This window comes from Peromyscus leucopus, chromosome 17, assembly GCF_004664715.2.
Source record: "Peromyscus leucopus breed LL Stock chromosome 17, UCI_PerLeu_2.1, whole genome shotgun sequence".
NCBI lineage: Eukaryota > Metazoa > Chordata > Mammalia > Rodentia > Cricetidae > Peromyscus > Peromyscus leucopus.
The window spans coordinates 53384784-53403249 of NC_051077.1; the positions used below are offsets into that span (position 1 = coordinate 53384784).

Consider the following 18466-nt stretch of genomic DNA (forward strand, 5'->3'; position numbering starts at 1 on the left):
CCGCCCCTCCGACGCGCTGGCGCCCCGCCCTCTCGGCCCCTCCGGAACCCGGAAGTGGGAGCGCGCGGGGAGCGGCGGGCGAGGCGCGGCGGGGCGGGGCGGTCTGGAGCAGCGGGCGGGCTGGCGAGCGTCCGGGCGGGGAGCCGGTCCGGGGCCGGCGGCGCGCGGCGTTCGCGGTCCAGGTGAGTTCCCGCGGCGGCCGTGGGCGGAGGTCCGAACCGGGGTTGGTGCCCGTCGCGAGGAGGCTGATGGGGACGAGGCTGGCGGGCTTACGGGGCTAGACGGCGCCTTTGAGCAGCGGCTGCGGAGAGGACGTGGCTGAGGTGGCAACTGGGGGGTCTCAGGAAACTGGGGAGGCCGGGGAGGCGGAGCCGAGGGCCCAGGCTAGGGAAAGAAGCGTCTAAAAATGCAGTGCGAGCCCTCGGGTGTCAGCGAGGTCCCCGCGCGCTCAGAGAACGGGACAAGGTCTGCGGCAGCCCGCTATTGGGAGTGGAGCGTGCAAAGGATGGGCCTGGAAAGCCACGCAATAACAGCTCCAAAGAGGGCCTGAGGAGGGGAGAGGAGGAGGAAAGGGCTCCAGCGGCCCCGGAGATGACGGGGTGCAGCCTCTGGAGGCTCGCCCCCGCCTTCCCCTTCTTGATTCATCTTCCTGACTTCACACCCCGACAGCTGGGTGATCCGCGGGCGAGTCCCAGCGCCCTCTGGGTCTGTCTCTCTACTCTGGAACGCGCATCGCTTTCCGCTCAAGAAAGGACTAGCTGGGTTCTAGGGGAGCTAGGGAGAAGTTCTAACACTCCGAACTGCGTTTCAGAAGGAAGGGAGCTGCATAGGGTGGAAGCCACGCTCTCAAGAGAGTCGCATCCTTTGACTTAAATGGGTAAAAACGACATACAGGAAATGTGTCCCCCGGCAGTGGTTGTGAGCTCAGCCCCAGGGAAGCACAGCTGCCAGCAAGCCCTCCCTTCTTTTTCTGGGGTCTCCTAGCTCCAGGGCTTCATAGGGGAGGCCTGTTTGTGCCTCTTTAGCTTGGGTGCCAGCATTAAAGATACCCACCTTGCAGCCTCTCGCATCACAGCTCCTTCCTTCCCTTGAGTATTGTCTGGTCTTTGAGACTCCAGAACCTTAAGGTGTCCAGGAATGGCTGGATATGTCATGGGCAACTGTAAAGTTGTTGTCCCGGGCCTGTCTGCTCCTACAGAGGCCTGGAGCTGCCTAGTTTTGATTGGCATGACTTGCTCCTTTTCCCTCCCCCATTGCCTGGATCTGCTGTGTGCTTGCAGAAGGAAGGCCAGGTTTAGAGCTCTGTTTGGTACACGAATCTGAATATAAAGAAAGTCTCAGAGACATGACTGCCCTATTCACTTCCAGAATGCTCTGGAAGAAAGCTTTCAGCTTAGCTTGCTTCAGGGCACACTGTCCAGTCATGCCTCTTGCAATGTCAAAGACTGCTTGGGTCTGGAGACCCCAGGGAGGCCCTGAATCTTCCTATGCCACGGCCATGTGATTTTCTCTGTGCACTCAGCACGTGACTCCGTGGGGGTCTCCTGGGGGAAGTGCCTTGTGTCTGGTGCAACACTCTTGCTGTTTCCTCCTCTGCACAGTGACTGGATTGGGCTCTGTCAGCCTTTTTCAAGAGCTAACTAAGCCCACCTATTAACTTTTGTGTCTCTGGTACATACCCTTTGGTTTTATGCAGCCCTGACTTTTCTCTGTCTCCTGCCCTGCAATCCTGGGCATGGAGCTTAGAGCCTTACACATGCATGCTGGATAAGTTGTGCCACCAAGGAGCCACACCCCCAACCAGGTGTCCAGTATGCTTGCACAGAACACAAAGCTATGGCTTCGACCTCCTGGTTAGGTAAAACCTTCTCTCAAGTCTAGCTGGTGACCATGTGAGTCATTGGGGACTCAGGACTCCTGGCTTGACACCCTTCCAGACAAGAGGCCATGAAATTGTGGCTTCCCCTCCCTCACCTCTCTGCAGTGGCACATGCTGGATGGGTCCAAAGTCTAACTGAGGAAGAGCTGGTTGTGCCAAGTGCTTGGCCGCCTCCTGAGAGCAGAACCGAGATCTCCTTGTGCCTCAGAGGAACAGCTACTGTCTCTTTTCATAGAGAGAATGATATTCCCATCCGGCAAGCCCTGACAGTGACAGGTGGGATGGGCTATCACAGGGGCAGAATTGGGGACACCAAGGATGAGGCTTGGGGTGAGTGGAGTCTGTTACGTTTCCTTAGAAGAGGTGGCTGGCCCCCAACCAAACATGGAAAGCCATGTCAGTGATGAACCCACAATGACAGGAGCAGAGACCCCATTGCTTTGCTCTTTGGCACACTTCCTGTGACCCCTGCTTCTGTTAGTCTCGGCTGTCTTTTCTAGGCAACCACCAGACCAGGAGAGGGTCTTTGTTCCAATTTCCCAAAATGGACTCAGGCAGGTGCTGGCTTTGAAGATGGATCCCTAGACTTTTTCTAGAACCAGAAAACATGGCTGGGAGGCTAGGCCTGTGCTCTAGCTCTTAGCACATGCCTGCAGGCTTCCCCAGCACCCCAAAAGAGCAAAATGTCAACAAATCCTTGAACCCCAACCCTCTACAATAGCCCCTAATCCACACTAAGCTGCAAACTGTCCTGACATCTGGTGTGGGGTCCTTCTTGGCTCCCCAGGCCACCTTGTCCACCCTATGATGCTGTGGTGTCTCTGGCTCACATCACCTCGAGGATAGTAACCTAAGATGAAGGCAGGTGGTGTGATGTGGTGTGGGCCCCATAGAATGGACCCAAGGTGAGAGAATATGGCCGCAGCCCTTGCTGGCATCTGCAGGAGTCGGGGGAGAGGTGGGGAGACCTTGGGTGCTAGGTTTTGCTGGCTGCTGGGTGGGAGGAGGGATCACCCAGGAGGGACTAGGGCAGGTGGGCGAGATGAGGCAGCCTGGCAGGCACAGCAGGGCCATTGTCTCTCTTGCCCTTGTCTCATCACTGACCTGAGCTTCTGGAGACTCTGTCCCCATCTGGAAACAAACTGACACTTTTCTTGCTAGATTAGCTGTACCAGACCCCATTCTTGGGGGTTGTCTGATTGCTATGCCTCTGATAAAGTGCATTATCTCCTCCATGGGCCTAGGCCCCCAAGGTACCCATCCTTTCCCACACTGCTGAAGTTCTTTGGGAGTTTGTGTGTGTGTCCCTTGCTGTCTGTCCCCTCTTCCTGCCTGTTCCTTTTGACCCCTCCCTCCCCAATGACCATGACATAGTTGCTTCACCTCAGTGGGGGAAGGTCGTCCACTCTGGGGCACGTCAACTGATGATCCTCTCTCAGATGTGCCCCCTCCCGCCGTGTCCCACCTGCCAGGCCTTTGTGTCTTTGAGGTCCCCAACCCAGCTGTGCCAGGCAGCCCCTGCCCGGCCCACCATTCAGCCAGGCCCAGGCGTGGCCTCCTCACAGAGCAAGACAGGCCCTTCTCTTTTGCCCTCGTGGTCCCCGGAGGGGCAGAACAAAGGGCCTTGTCTCTGCACTGCTATCCACTTTGGCTGGGAAAAGCCTCCACGATTAGGCACGTTGGAAAAATGCAGCCTATGAGCTAGGGATCTGCTCATTTCCTAGTCAGGGATCCCTGAGAAGTGATTCAGGGGTTCAGCCTGGAGGATTGTGGGGTGATGAATAAGCTGGCAAAGTTGACTCATTATGTCGTACGCACATGTGTGTACGTGTGAGGTGGAGTCAAGCTAGAGCTGATGCTGACAGGCTTGCGTCTGCCACAGACTGGATGGACAACCCACAGGGCTTGACTGCCACGAGGTTCTGACAGCCAGGAGTCCAAGACCAAGGACGGGTTGCGTGGTAATCTACCCGAGGCTCCTGGGTGGCCCCCTCTTCCCTCTTTGCCTCCTGTCATCTTCCTCTGAGCCTGTCCGTGTGTCCTACTTCCTCCCAGGAGGACAGCAGCCACACAGATGAAGGTCCGTGTTGGGACCTCGCTTTATTGTCATCATTGTGAAGAACCTCGTTTCCTGATACAGTGCAGGGGTGGGCAGCTTGGAGCGGGCTCACGTGCAGTTCCAGCAGAAATGCTGAGGCAGGAAGAGCCTGAGTTGGAGACCAGCCTGGGCCGTACAGCAGGAGTCTCAAGAAAAAACCAAAAAGTAAAAGAAAGTAAGCATCCTGGACTTTAGGAATTGAGTTCACGAGCGAAGGGGTGGGGCATCTTGGCCCTTACACTGGACCAGTGACAGACCGGGTTCTCAGCCAGTAGAGGACTTTGGGGAGACAGGTCACCCCCCATGCTGTGTTCATCCAGTTTCTTCTCTGTTGACTAAACACTTTAAGGAGTGGGTAAGTTGGTTGGCCACATCGACTCTGGAAAGCTCCCGGTGAGGGAATTTTCTGGATCCTCCCCTCCTGTGTTCACGGTGAATCCAGAGAGGCTGGGATTCTGCCTGGAAGGAGCTGGTGATCTTTGGGGACTTTTTTCTGGTGTGTAGGGGGAGAGTTGTCCAAGCTGGCCTTGAACTCCCCTCTTCCTGCCTCAGCCTCTCAGGTGCAGGGTGATAGGCTTGAGCCACCACCCCTGGCTCACTGGCAAGGGACAGTTCTCGAGTGCGGTCAGAGCCATGAGGACTGGGTACCGGACCAGGTGAAACTTACAAACAGCACAGATTGGGTGCCATATTCTAGGCATTTCTGTGTCACAGAGAACAACATCCCTAAGCTACGCCATCGTGGACCCAGTACCGTCTGAGACGATTGGCTGAAAGGAGCTTCTGGAAGGTTTTCAGAATCTTTCAGTGAGGAGAGAGGGTTGACTGGGAGCCAGGCTAGGAGCCGGCCCTCAGGGACAGTGAGGGGAACAGGAACTGTTCTGCCTGTGCACCCAGGAGTTCACACCCTGGCTGGAGCTGTGAAGGTGTCCAGGGCAGAAAACTTCTTCCTAGAGCCATGGAGAGATGGCTCAATGGTTCAGAGTGCTTGCTGCTCTTCCTGAGGACCTGAGTTCAGTTCCCAGCAGCCACTGTGGACAGCTTACCTGTAACCCCAGCTCCAGGTGATCTTCTGCCCTCTGCAAACACTGCACACACAGCATACAGTCAACACAAACACACGTAATTAAAAATAAATCATCTCTTACGGAGTACTAGGGAGCCAGGCCTTGGAGGTAATAAATAATGTTCCTTCCTGACCAGCAAGGCCACAGCTGTGCATCAGCAGCAGGCACCCAGACCATGGGTCCCCCTGCTACTCCTCTCAGAGTCAGAGCCTGTTCTTGGGTGAGTGATGCCAGGAAGGGGCTGAGAGATGACATTAGGGACTCTTGTCTCTGTCCTCAGGTCACTGGGACTTCCCCAGGCACTCATTTCCTGATGAGGATGCTGGGGTCCCTGGGCTTGGCTTGGGATGATGACTGGATCTCACTGTCGTATGGAGATGGAGTTTATCTGAGTGGGAATAACTATGGAAAGGAAATGTGAGCAGAAGAACCTGACCCACTGGGGACCTGGACCTTTTCCCTGGGAGATGATTCAGAGTTTGCTCACAGGTTTAGCAGGGAAAGATGGAGAGGTTGAGAGATGGAGTGTCCCTACAGGTGTGTGGACTTGGCTGCTGAGGCAAATGGTTGTCCCTCAAGGTCACTTCTCACACCTCTGCTGGATCTGTCTCGAGCCTTGTGGGCATGGGGAGGAGCCAAGCTACCATCTGTATCCTGGAGGCTCCAGGGCAATCCCCAAGCTGTGTGACACACACTCTGGTTCAAGTGTGCTTCTCTGCCTCTGAGAGGAGATGTTTGGGGACAGGTTGTTATTCTCTTTAGCAGGCAGTGCTGTGCATTGTGGGACTTGAGCAGCACTCCCATACTTCCTGGGATGACATTGTTTCCTGAGGACAGTCAACCCAGAGGCAGTCACTGTTGTACACATGAGACAAGCTTTCCATGCTACCCGTCCATGCTGGCCCTAGACCTGGGCTTTGCTTGGTGACGTGAGTGCCGCTGAGCCCCCATGTGGATATAGTTTTCCAGTGGGTTGGGTGGTGAGTGTCACCAAAGGTATACACAAGGTCAGGGCATGTGGCACTGAGTCTCCTAGTTAGATCCCTTCTCACAGGTCACAGAGGCCAAGCTGGGTCTTGAAGGTGGAGCCGGGTCCCTGTGGCCTTTGGAGGAAACTTGACAGGAGCTGGTTGTTAATGTCTGGGTTTTGTTTTCAGTGTTGGGACCAGACCTGGGGCCACCACATGCTGGACAGGGGCTCTGCCAGAGCAGAGGACCATCTCCAAATCCAAACTCCTAAATTCTCCCAAACCTGGAACTTTCCAAGCCATTCACATGACGTTACAGATGGGAGATTCCTCACGTGGCATCATGAGATGCATTGCCATCAACAGAGACACAGTGCAGACAGGGGGTGTCCTGGGGCTCTGATGGGAGGAGGGCTGACCGACGATGTCAGGGGTTGGTGTGGAATCTGTTTTGGCTTTTAGTTGGGTGAAATCTTCAACATGACCTTTTTTTGTTTGTTTGTTTGTTTGTTTTGTTTTTTGTTTTTTTTTGAGACAGGGTTTCTCTGTATAGCTTGGAGCCTATCTTGGAACTCACTCTGTAGACCAGGCTGGCCTCGAACTCACAGAGATCCACCTGCCTGTGCCTTCTGAGTGCTGGGGTTAAAGGCGTGTCCCGGTTCAATCTCCTTTGTACAAATTTTTGCCTCAGTTTCCCAAGTACTGGGATCACAGGCATGCATCACCTTATCAAGCTCCTTTTTTTTTTTTTTTTTTTTGTATTTGTAAATGTAAAATCCAGAAAGATTCAAAATCTAAAATCCTTGTGGCCCCAGGCATTTCCTACAGGGAATTCTTGACCTTTGGAAATCTTAAGAGGCAGTGTTTTTTGAGTGGCTCCTTCATTCCCAGCCTGAGGACCAGACCCTGGTCCTCATAGCAGCCTGTGTGAGATGGAGAGTCCCATGGTGTGACATCAGTAGGGAGTTCCCACGCAGCAGAGCCCTTAGGCTGGGGAAACCCACTCAAGAGCCTGACACTGGGTTGCTGATGATCCTGCCGTCCCTGGGCCTTGGATGGCTCCAACCACAGGGCCTTAACCGGTCTTCCCGCCTAGGCTGCAAGTCAACTGCCCTTCAAAACAAGTTGGGAGCCCTACTCACTCTGAGGCAGCCCTGAGCTCCAGGTGGAGGGCTTTCCTAGGGCACACACAGCCCCGAGCTCCAGGTGGAGGGCTTTCCTGGGGTACACACAGCCCCGAGCTCCAGGTGGAGGGCTTTCCTGGGGTACACACAGCCCCGAGCTCCAGGTGGAGGGCTTTCCTAGGGCGCACACAGCCCCAAGCTCCACATCGGCACCATATAAACATGCCTTGACATCCAGGCAGGAGGGAAGACCAGGACCTGAAGGTTAGCCTCAGCTGCATGGTGAGTTAGAGGCCAGCCTGAGCTACAGGAGACCTTGTTGAGAGAGATGGACAGACAATGGCTTTTCAAGACACAGGCAGGTAGACCCCAGGGTGAGCTGCCTTGAGAGATGGGTGACCGAGTGGGTGTCAGATGGAATTAAGGTGGCCCAGCTCAGTCTTGGGGGGGAGTGCTGTTTCCATGGTACCTTATCCCTCAGCAAGAGTGGCCTCAGGAAGGAAGAATGGCATGTTTTGAGTCCTGTTGTGGAGTTAGGGAAGGCTCTTCAGGGGCCCTCTTACCATGCTCAAGCTGGGGAGACAGAAGGCCACTGTTTCCTCCGGGGCTTGCTGGCAGCACCCCAGAACCACTGCATGTAGAACACCCCATGTACCCTCTTGGGCACCTAGATGTGGGTGCTGGGTTGTTATAAGTGGCTACAAGACAGATGGCTTAAAACAGCAGGGAGAGAATTTTCTTGTTTTAGAGGCCAAGTCCCAAATCCTGGAACTTCCTTCTTCAGAGGCTCCAGGTGGAGGCTCCTTCCTGCCTGTTTAAGGATCTGGGACTTGGGTGGCCTGTGGCTCAGGTCACATACCACTAAGTCTCCATCTCTGCCTTCCACTGAATTTGTTCTTTATTGTGTCCTTATTTGAGACAGGGTGTTGTTGAACTGGCCTGAACTTCTAGACCTTTCTGCCTCCGTCTCTCCAGTGCAGGGTCAGCCCTGGGGCTGTAGCTCTGTGGTAGAGTGTTTGCCAAGTGTGTATGAAGTCCTGGGTTCCATTCCCAGTGCTGAGTATGCAGGGGTGTGCCACCATGCCAGCCTTGTGTCTTCCGAGAGTGCCAGACATGGCATTTAGGGCTTGTTCTAACTTCCTGCAATATCTTCTCAACTCTCGGTTCTGTCAAGGCCCTCTTCCCAAGTAGCTTCATACACCAAGGTTCTTGGTGTGGATCTCAGCGAGCGGCCCAGACAACTTCCGGCCTGGAGAATGGTGCCCTCCATGCCGGCTCACACTGAGAGCCCTGGCTAGAAGGTACAGCCCTCTACTTTGCCCCCAGCTCGTGGCCCTTGGCCATCCTGGAATGTGGCCTTTCAGCAGTGTCTGGGCCACCAGACACCTACAGTTCTCGTGGTATTCCATGCTAGACTGTGGCTGGAGTCCAGTCAACCCATGCTGCATTCCTAGGGCCACCTACAGTGTTGTTTTCTTTATTCTTTGCAGTGTTGGGAATGGAAACCAGGGCCTGCCTTCTGCAGGGTAGCCAGTTACCGAAGCACTAAGCCAGGCCTGCAGCCTCTCACTGTGAGGTTCTAGGCAGGGGCTCCACCCGTGAGCCACGTCATCTCCACTTGGGGGAGGAAGTTCCTCTTGTGATCTCCTATCCTGTCACTGGACCATCCCTCCTAGAAACTGAGCTGTGAAGTGCTCTCTTAACTCCCAGCTGACCTTTGCATGGGACTGTCTTCTGTCTGGGGCTAGGATGGACGCTGGGTTAAGGCTGTCCTGAGGCTCCTCAGCTCTGATCTCTGCAACTGTCAGATCAGCTGGTTTCAGCCACTCGTCAGCGCATTTCGGATTCTTCCAAATAGTAATTAGGTGATGGGCGTGGTGGTGCATGTCTGTGATCCTAGACCTCTAGAGCGTGGTGGTGCATGTCTGTGATCCTAGACCTCTAGAGATTGAGGCAGGAGAATGGGCTATTCCAGGTCAGCCTGGTCTATATAGCCAGACCCTGTCTTGGGGAGAGGGGAGTGCAGACACATACAAAAACAAACAAACAAAAAAACAGGGCCACAGGGAACAGAGAGGGACCCTGGGTTGTGGTGGATTCCCCCACCACTCAGCCCATCCTGCCCTACGGCCAGCCTTCTCCTTTTAACTGGAGAATGATTTCATCCGCTAAACACTTGGCTTCAAATTATGGCCTTATATAAACGAGTCGGCTGCCCTGCTCTTTGTGGGGCCCCATTCTGCCTCCTCTGGTGAATTCCAAAGTGGCTGCCAGAATGTGGCTCCAAGCCTGGCTCTTCATGCAGGAGGCTTGGCATGCATGGAGCCTGAAGAGTGGCTGCCTGTGTCCAGCCCAAATCTCAGCCCTGGGGCCTCATGTAGTCCTTGCAGGGGTCAAGAGTTGGTGTCTTCTTAGAGTCCAGATTGCTGCTAAAAGCTTGGTGTGCATATGCAGGGGTGTGTGTGTGTTGAACTTGTGCTGCATATTCATGCATGCGGAGCCCAGAGCAGGCTGTCTCTCTCCCCTGTCCCTTGAGAGAGGACATGCTGCTGTTGGCTGAGGCTGGGTGGCCATGGCACTCTCAGATTCCTCTTGTGTCCATACCACCCCCATAGGCTGGGTCACCACATGCAGCCGGCATGGGTTTGTTTGTTGGTTTTAGACAAGAGTCTCACTGTATAGCGCTGGTTGACCTGAAACTCACTACCTAGACCAGGCTGTCCTCATCTGCCTGCTTCTTTCACATGGGTTTGGGGATTCAAACCTGAGTATTCACTCTTGGGTAGTGAATGTCCTAGTGACCAAGCCCTCTCCCCAACTGTCTGTCAGGTTTTAGGAGGACTGCGTGGGCCAGGTATGGCTGCGCTCACCTGTGCTTGGCACACTGGGGAGATTGGACAGGAGGGTCAGTCATGTGCTCTGGACCAGCCTTGACTGCAGATTGAGACCTTGTCTCAGAATACATGGGAGCATCCCAACTTACTGTGCTGCTGGCTGTGATGTTAGCAGACACATGGTATACTACACACACACACACACACACACACACACACACACACACACAGAGGCACATCATCTGCTTCGAGGACCTTTCTTTCCACATCCCCTGAGGGGATCCTTTACCATAGGTTGCTCCCTCCCCAGCCCAGGACAGGCACTAACGTCATTGGTGTGCCATCCTCTATGGAGTGGCCTGTCTGGGAGTTTCTCATTGATGACTCATGGGCCACGTGCCCTCTTTCGTCTGGGTGCCTGCCCTCAGCATCCTGGCTAATTTTTTTTTTTTTTTTCTTTTTTGCGGGGAAAGGAGCAATCTCACTATGTACTCCCGACTGGCCTCAGCTGGTGGCAGTCCTCCTGCCTCAACCTCCCTCATGCTGGGATCACAGTGTGAAGTGGGAAGTTTGACTGCAGCATTGTGTTTTTGAGGTTCGTTCACACTATTGCATGGGCCTGAACCTTACTCCTTTTGTGGCTGGATAGTTTTCTGTTGGCTGGAAGGTCTACATTCTACTACCCAGTTTTCTGTCCATAGTCATTTTGTTTCTGAAAGCTCCCCTTGGATGATCTGCTAGGTTGATTTGATTTTTGTGACGAAAGGGTTGTGTGTGTGTGTGTATGTGTGTGTCTGAATATGTATACTCAAGTACATGATGGTGTACATGCATGTAGATGCCAGATGTCTTCCTCAGTTGTTCTTCACCTTAGTCTTTTGAGGCAGGGTCTTTCATGGGACCAGAAGCTACACAGTTGGCTAGGAAGGCTGGCCAGTGAGCCTGGGAGCCTTCTGTCTCCTCTTCCAGTGCTGGGTTGTGAACACAGTACCACGTTTGGCTTTGCCTGTTTGTTTTGGTTTTTCAAACAGGGTTTCTCTGTGTAGCCCTGAGTGTCCTGGAACTGGCTCTGTAGACCAGGCTGGCCTCAAACTCAGAGATCCATCTACCTCTGCTTCCCCAGTGCTGGGATTAAAAGTGTGTGGCACCACCGCCTGGATACATGCTTGACTTCTTGTTTGTTTGTTTGTTTGGAGACAGAGTTTCTCTGTGTAGTTTTGGTGTTTTGGTATCTGTTCTGGATCTCGCTCTGTAGACCAGGCTGGCCTCGAACTCACAGAGATTTGCCTGCCTCTGCCTCCCAGTGCTGGGATTAAAGGCGTGCGCCACCACTGCCTAGCTCATGCTTGACTTTTTATGCAGGTTCTGGGGATCAGGACTTGCCTTGTGCATGGATCCACTTTGCTCACTGAGCCATCTCCCCAGCTCTAAGGGAATTGTTTTGTACAAACCTTTAGGGACTGCTTCTGGCAGCTTGGTTTTTACTTTTTTCTGCATATGTGTGGGGATGGGGGTGGGGGTAGGTATGGGGAGGTTGGTACTCAAGATAGGTCAAGCACATTAGCTTTTCAGTATTTAAGAATCACCTGTCTGTGATTCCAGCACTCCAGAGGCTGAGGCAGACAGTGGAATTCCAGGCCAGCCTGGGCTACACAGTAAAACTCACGTCTTAACAGGAGAGAACACCAGGCACGGTGCTCACACTTGTAGTCCTGAGGCAATAGCATCCCCTTTGAATTCAAGGCCAGCGTGCACCACAGAATATGACTCCTGAAATAAATAAAAAATAAAGCAAGACAGAATATAATTTCTCAGGACCTCCTGTGCCCAGCACTGTCCAAACCTGCCATTCCACCCAGCTTTCTTCCACAGGGGCTACAGACACTGGCTCATGGTCCCACGTGTACAGTCTTCCCAGACACACTCGGGGATTCTCAGGGTATTGGTTTCACATCCACTTAAGACAGGATGTTGGGCCACAGCCTGATGAGCTTCCAGGTCCCAGACTCTGAACATAGCATGAGGAAGGTGTGACAGAAGACACAGAAAGCCAACAAGTCCCCTTGAGAAAGATGCCATGAAGCTATAATTATCAAAACTGATTCAGCAGTAAAGCCCCTGCCTAGAATCCCCAGTGAGGGGCTGGGGCCGTGGCTCAGGGTGGAGCCTAGAATCCCCAGTGAGGGGCTGGGGGCGTGGCTCAGGGGTGGAGCCCCTGCCTAGAATCTCCAGTGAGGGCCTGGGGGCGTGGATCAGGGGTGGAGCCCCTGCCTAGAATCCCCCAGTGAGGGGCTGGGGGGCGTGGCTCAGGGTGGAGCCCCGCCTAGGATCCCCAGTGAGGGGCTGGGGGCGTGGCTCAGGGGTGGAGCCCCTGCCTAGAATCCCCAGTGAGGGCCTGGGGGCGTGGTCAGGGTGGAGCCCCTGCCTAGAATCCCCCAGGGAGGGGCTGGGGGCGTGGTCAGGGGTGGAGCCCCTGCCTAGAATCCCCCAGGGAGGGGCTGGGGCATGGCTCAGGGTGGAGCCCCCGCCTAGAATTCCCTGGTGAGGTGTTAGGGGCGTGGCTCAGGGGTGGAGCCCTTGCCCAGGATCCCCCAGTGGAGGCCTCGATCTCTCTTTTTGTTCTGTTTTTGTTTGGTTTGGTTATGGCTTTTTGAGACAGTTGCTCTGTCTAACAGCTCTGCCTGTCCTGGAACTTACTCTGTAGACCAGGCTGGCCTCAAACTCATAGAGATCCTCTTGCCTTTGCCTCCTTTGCCTTTTGAGTGCTGGGATTAAAGGCATGTGCCACCACTGCCTGACTGGATCTCTCTCTAAATGTGTCTTTATCTCTCTGTATCTGTGTGTGTAGGCTTTATTTGTTTATATTTGAGCCAGGCTCTCACTGGTTTTGAAACCCTAGGCTCAAGCAATCCCCCTGCTTGCGCCTGTGGGCAGCTGGACTCTGGTTTGAAGGTGGGTACGGTGCTATCTTCAAGCAGACTTCTTCTTCCTTGTATCGGGATGCTCCTGGGGAGGGTGGCTAGTTGCCAGGGGCTCCCTAGGCAGATCCCATGGAGGGGTTTCCCAGGAAGCAGGCAGTCCAGCATGGGAAGAGGTGCTGGCAGGGGAACAGTCTCTTTACTTGACCTTAACTGGCTTCCGTCCCCTCTGCCCACAGCCTGGCAGGGCAGCAGGCATCTTGGGCAAGAAGCCTTATCAGCTTCCTTCCGGTTTGTGATGGTGCTTGCTGGACTGGCCCTGTTAACTGTCCTCATGAGCCTTATTCTTGCCTCTGAGAGAGCAGTTTCTGAAGCAAGGGCCAGAGCTGGGCACAGACGACCCAGCCTACATCTGCAGCATGGTCAGAGGGGCTCAGTTAAGGGGCTCTGGGCAGGACAGGTGGCAATGCTCCAGGGACTAGCCAGACCCCATCAGCAGGCTCTGCTGGCTTCTCCCATAAGAGATGGTCCCTGTTAGGTGTCGTGGGTGGGCACCGGTGTAACCTGGCCACCTGTATACCAAGCAGTCCGGTAGCAGACAGTCCAAAGCTCCTGGACTAGCAGTTGGCATGTACCCCGGGGTCACCTCATGGAACACATGCCCTAGGAGGGATGGTTCTCCCTGAGTCTGGCTGTGGGCATGTTTCTGTGGTGTTGGACACGGGCCCACGAGTGGACACGTGCAGGCTCATGTGTGCGAAGGTGTGGAGGGGCTTGGGTGCACAGGCCTGTGTGTTCGAGGGTGTCCTCATGAGCATGTGTTTGTGCAGATTTGCCCGCATGAGCCTATGGGCCCTCGATACCCTTACTGGTACTGGTGGGTCCCCAGCCGTGTTATTGACAGATTTTTTTCAAATGCACATCATTAGCCTTTGTTGTCATTTTTCAAATGTCACACGCCAGACTGACCCAGCTGCACCGTCACTAGGTGCTGTCATCTTCAGGACCCCTTGTTGTATCTGCAGGCCACCTTTGGAAGTCCGCAGGCAGCGAGTGACTTGATTAAGGTGTAGAATTACAGTTTGAGTCCCTGTGTTCCTCATACACACTGCTCTTGTCCCCTGGTGGCACCATCTGGAACATTCTATGATTGACAGTGAGAGTGACCTACACTGCCAGGAGAGCATGGCTGCAGGCCCCACCCAGAGCCCCTGCTGTGTTCACAGCCTCCCAACCTGTCCATGCTGCATGAAACAGGGTCTCTAGCTGTGTTCCAGGCTGGCCTCGAACCTGAGTTCCAGTATCCTCTCGCCTCAGCCTTGAAAGTGCTGGGGTGACAGGTGTGAATTGGCAAGCCTGGTTCTTACTCTTCTGTGGGTTTTTGTTTAGTTTTCTGTTTTATTTGTTATGTGTGTTGGTGTCTTGTGGAGGTCACAGAACAACTTGTAGGTCAGGTGGGAGTGGGTTCTCTGCTTCAGCCAGGTGTGGGTCCTGGGGATTCAGTCAGGTTGTCAGGCTTGTTAGCGAGCACCCAGGCCATCCTCAGACTCACACCACCTAATTCTCAAACGGTCTGTAAAGGTGTGATTGCTCCCAGGAAGCCATGGGTGGCATTTGTACGGTTGTGGCATGAGTCTGTTGCTGTGACCAAGGTCAGAGATGCATGAGTCTCCTGACCCTCCTTATCACCACGCCCTGAGGCAGCCAGCTTCCTGTCAGACCAGCTACATTTTAGAGAATGCTCTCTATGTGGAGTTTATGGCCTGAGAGCTTCCATTTTATTGAAGTGAAGTCATGTAAAGTTCACCACCTGAAAGCGGACAGTTCCTGGTGGGTAGTGGTTCAGTGTCGTGCAGTCCTCCCAGCTGTCCGTTCTGGAACCTGTCCATTGCCCTCTGCTCTGCTTCGTGCCATCGTGATTGGCTTCTTCCAGACATTTCTATTCTGTGGGGCCACATTGAATATCGGTGTTGTCTACTTCTTTGTTTTTGCCATGCAGACTAGGCTGGCTTCAAACTTCCTACATACCCGAGGATAGTCTTGGTCTTCCTGCTTCCACTGCCCCAGTGTTCGGATGACAGGTACAACCACCTCCAGGTTACACTTTAGGGGATGAAACCCAGGACCTGCAAACTCAGCAATGCCCCATCATGTTTTCCGGCTTCACCCATGCTGTGTTCTGTCCCAATGCCGACTTCCTTTTCATGGTTGAGTGGTTTTCCACGTTTAACTTATCCTTTATCCATTGGTGAACATTTGGTGTGTTTCTGCCTTGTAATGGGAGCCACACTGTGCGTTTGTGTAATGGGATTTGAGTTCCTTTGTCCAGTGCTGTGTCTGTGGGTACTCTTCAGCAGCTCCGTCTTAGTGGCAGAGGACGGCTTGTTTTTGTGCTCTGCCATGTCGCAGTTGTTCCTCTGCGGAGGAACTAGAGAGGTGTGATCTCTAGTTCAGGGCTCTTAGGAATACCTTGCTGGGCTGTTCACCTGTCCCCACTTTGTCTCTCCAGAGAGATTTATGGGGGTGGGAATGCCTGGGATCCGCTGGAGTGATAGTTATCATTTACACAGACTTCCAGGGGCCAGTGAAACGGCTCAGCAGGTAAAGGTGCTTGCTGCTAAACCTGATGACCTGAGTTCCACCCCCAGGACCCGCATGGTGGAAGGAAGAACTGATTCGTGCAGGTGGTCCTCTGACCTCCACATGAGGTCATGGCATGCACATACAAACAGTAAATCAATACATAAGGAGAACTGATTCCTGCAGGTGATCCTCTGACCTCCACATGAGGTCATGGCATGCACATACAAACAGTAAATCAGCACATAAGGAGAACTGATTCGTGCAGGTGGTCCTCTGACTGCCACATGTGCACATGCCATGCACATACAAACAGTAAATCAACACATAAGGAGAACTGATTCCTGCAGGTGGTCCTTTGACCTCCACATGTGCACATGCCATGCACATACAAACAGTAAATCAACACATAAGGAGAACTGATTCCTGCAGGTGGTCCTCTGACCTCCACATGAGGTCATGGCATGCACATACAAACAGTAAATCAACACATAAGGAGAACTGATTCCCGCAGGTGGACCTCTGACCTCCACGTGTGCACATGGCACTGGTGCACACAAACAAAGAAAAAGGTGCACAACTGTGACCCCAGCACACAGGAGGCAGAGGCAGGCCTGTGAATTGAGCCAGCCTGGTCTACATAATGGGTTCCAGGGCACTCCGGGCCTCATAGTGAGACCCTGTCTGAAAAGACAAGCCCAAAACACAACAATAGTGTGTGCCCTGGAGTCAGCCAGTAACACAGTATGTCGTGTGTGTGTGTGTGTGTGTGTGTGTGTGTGTGTTTGCACTTGTGCTCACTCTTGCCATGGTGTTCAGTCAGAGGTCAGAGGACTTCTTTTGAGGAGTCAGTTTTCTCTCCTCTTTTTTTTTTTTTTTTTTTTCTGTTTTGATTTCTTTGAGACAGGGCTTCATGTAGCCCAGGCTTACCTCCAACTTGCTATGTATCTGGGGCTGGCTTTGAACTCATGATCCTCCTGCTACTGTCTACCTTACAGATACCAGGGTGACAAGTGTGTCTTGACCCACCTCTGCCTTGTTTCTGAGGCACTGTCTCCCATTCTGCAGCGCTGGTCCTGTGTACCCCAGGCCAGCTGGCCCTTGGGCTTCTTTGTGGTTTCTGTCTCACTGTGGGACTCGGAACTACACGTGTGTGCCAACACATCTGGTCCTCTGTGGGTTCCAGGGGTCCAACCCAGTTGTCAGGTGTTGGCAGGCACCTCTACCCTCAGGCTCATCAGCTGTCTGTCCTGACGACAGTGAGCCATGTCTAGATGCTTTCATTTTTAATTTTTGTTTTATTTTGTGTGTGTGGTGTTTTGCCTGCATATATGTCTGTGCACCACATGCCAGCTGAGTCCCCAGGCAGGCCACAAGAGGGCACTGGGTCCCCTGGAACTGGGGTTGCAGATGGTTGTGAGTCGCCATGGAGTGCTGGGAACTGAACCTGGGTCCCCTGGAAGGAAGAGCAGCCAGTGTTCTTAGCTGCTGAGCCAGCTCTGCGGCCTCCATTCCTGACTGTCCTAAATACCAAAGGCAGTGTCAGGGTTGTGTGTGGACGCAGTGGGTAAAGACAAACGTGTCTGTTTGGGGTTCGCACATGTGAATTTTTCTTCAGATCGTTGTGGATCTGGATATGGGCTGGGTGTTGAAGTGTTTGTTTCCTGCTGTTTTGAGATACCGGGTGTTGAAGTCATACAGGCTTGTGGTGCCCAGTCATACTTCTGCAAAGTTAGGGCCCAGCAAGCGTCTGGAAGTGGCTGTGAGGTGAATACATAGCCTTGTTAGCTCTTGGTCTCTGGCTGGACACCCTAGTCCTCTTCACTTTTTATTTTGAGACAGAGTCAAGCTGAGTTACCCAGGATGGTCTTTTGTTGTTGTTTCAAGACAGGGTTTCTCTGTGTAGCCCTGACTGTTCTACAATCACTATGTAGACCCAGGCTGGCCTTGAACTTACAGAGATTCGCCTGCCCAGGCTGGCCTTTAATTCACATCCTTCTGCCTCAGCTTTCCCAGAGCTGGGGTGACAGGTATGTGCTGTTAGTCAGGTGTGCCTGTATGTATTGAACCAAATATTTTATTTTGGGGACCTGAGGATAGAACCCAGAACCTCAAGAATGCCAGGCAAGCTCTCCACCACTGATCTGCACCTCAGCCTCAAATGATCCATATTCTACCGGAAGATGGCTCCTTAGTAATGTGGGGAAAGACCCCAAAGTGAAGCTTGTGTCTTGTCTGCCCTGAGCATGTCCATGGTGCTTGTGGGAACTGTTGCTGTCCCCTCGTCATGGGGAGCTTCTTTCAGCCTTGTCCCTCCTGCTACTTCACGGCTCAGGATCCCAGAGCCTATGTCATCCCTCGGCTGCTGGTCTAAGTCACACTTCTGCAAAGTCAGAGGCCAGCAAACGTCTGGAAGTGACTGTGAGGTAAATATCGCAGCCTCGGCAGCCCTCAGTCTCTCTTGTGACCATTCTTTTTGGTATTGTAGCAAAAGTGGCCACATATAGCATTTATGCCTTGATATAGAACTTTATTTATAAAAGCATGCAGTGAAGACTATCACACCCTGCTACTGGCCAGTCCTGTGAACAAACTCCTCTCCATCCTTCAGAACCCCTCTTTCAGGTTGCCGCTCCTTTTAAGGCTTCTCAGCTCTGGAAGAGACACTCCTACTGGGTTTCATTTACTGTTGGAGTTGCAGACAGACCAGCTTCTCCTGCTGGCCTGGAGCAAAGGCCTCATTTGTCTTCAGTTGGTGCACAGTGGTCCCCCAAACACATGACCCATACTGCATTTGACCATTCTGCAAGATACCAGACAGGCAGTTATCAGCATCAACTCATTCCTTGTTCTTGCAACCTTCAGAAGTAAATGTATTTTATTAAAAAAATTTTTTTTTTTCAGCCGGGCGTTGGTGGCGCACGCCTTTAATCCCAGCACTCGGGAGGCAGAGGCAGGCGGATCTCTGTGAGTTCGAGGCCAGCCTGGGCTACCAAGT

The 18466-nt window shown here is 53.3% G+C and overlaps 1 protein-coding gene across 16 annotated transcripts in view; it reads left to right on the forward strand.

Moving 5' to 3' along the window:
- Positions 1-118: 118 nt before the first annotated feature.
- Myo9b (myosin IXB) overlaps positions 119-18466 on the forward strand; it is a 93521-nt gene continuing 75173 nt past the window's right edge. For all 16 annotated transcript variants that reach the window (XM_037211809.1, XM_037211813.1, XM_037211810.1 and 13 more), the window contains exon 1: positions 119-182. The gene's annotated coding sequence lies outside the window, so the exon portion shown is untranslated. The remainder of the gene's footprint in view (positions 183-18466) is intronic.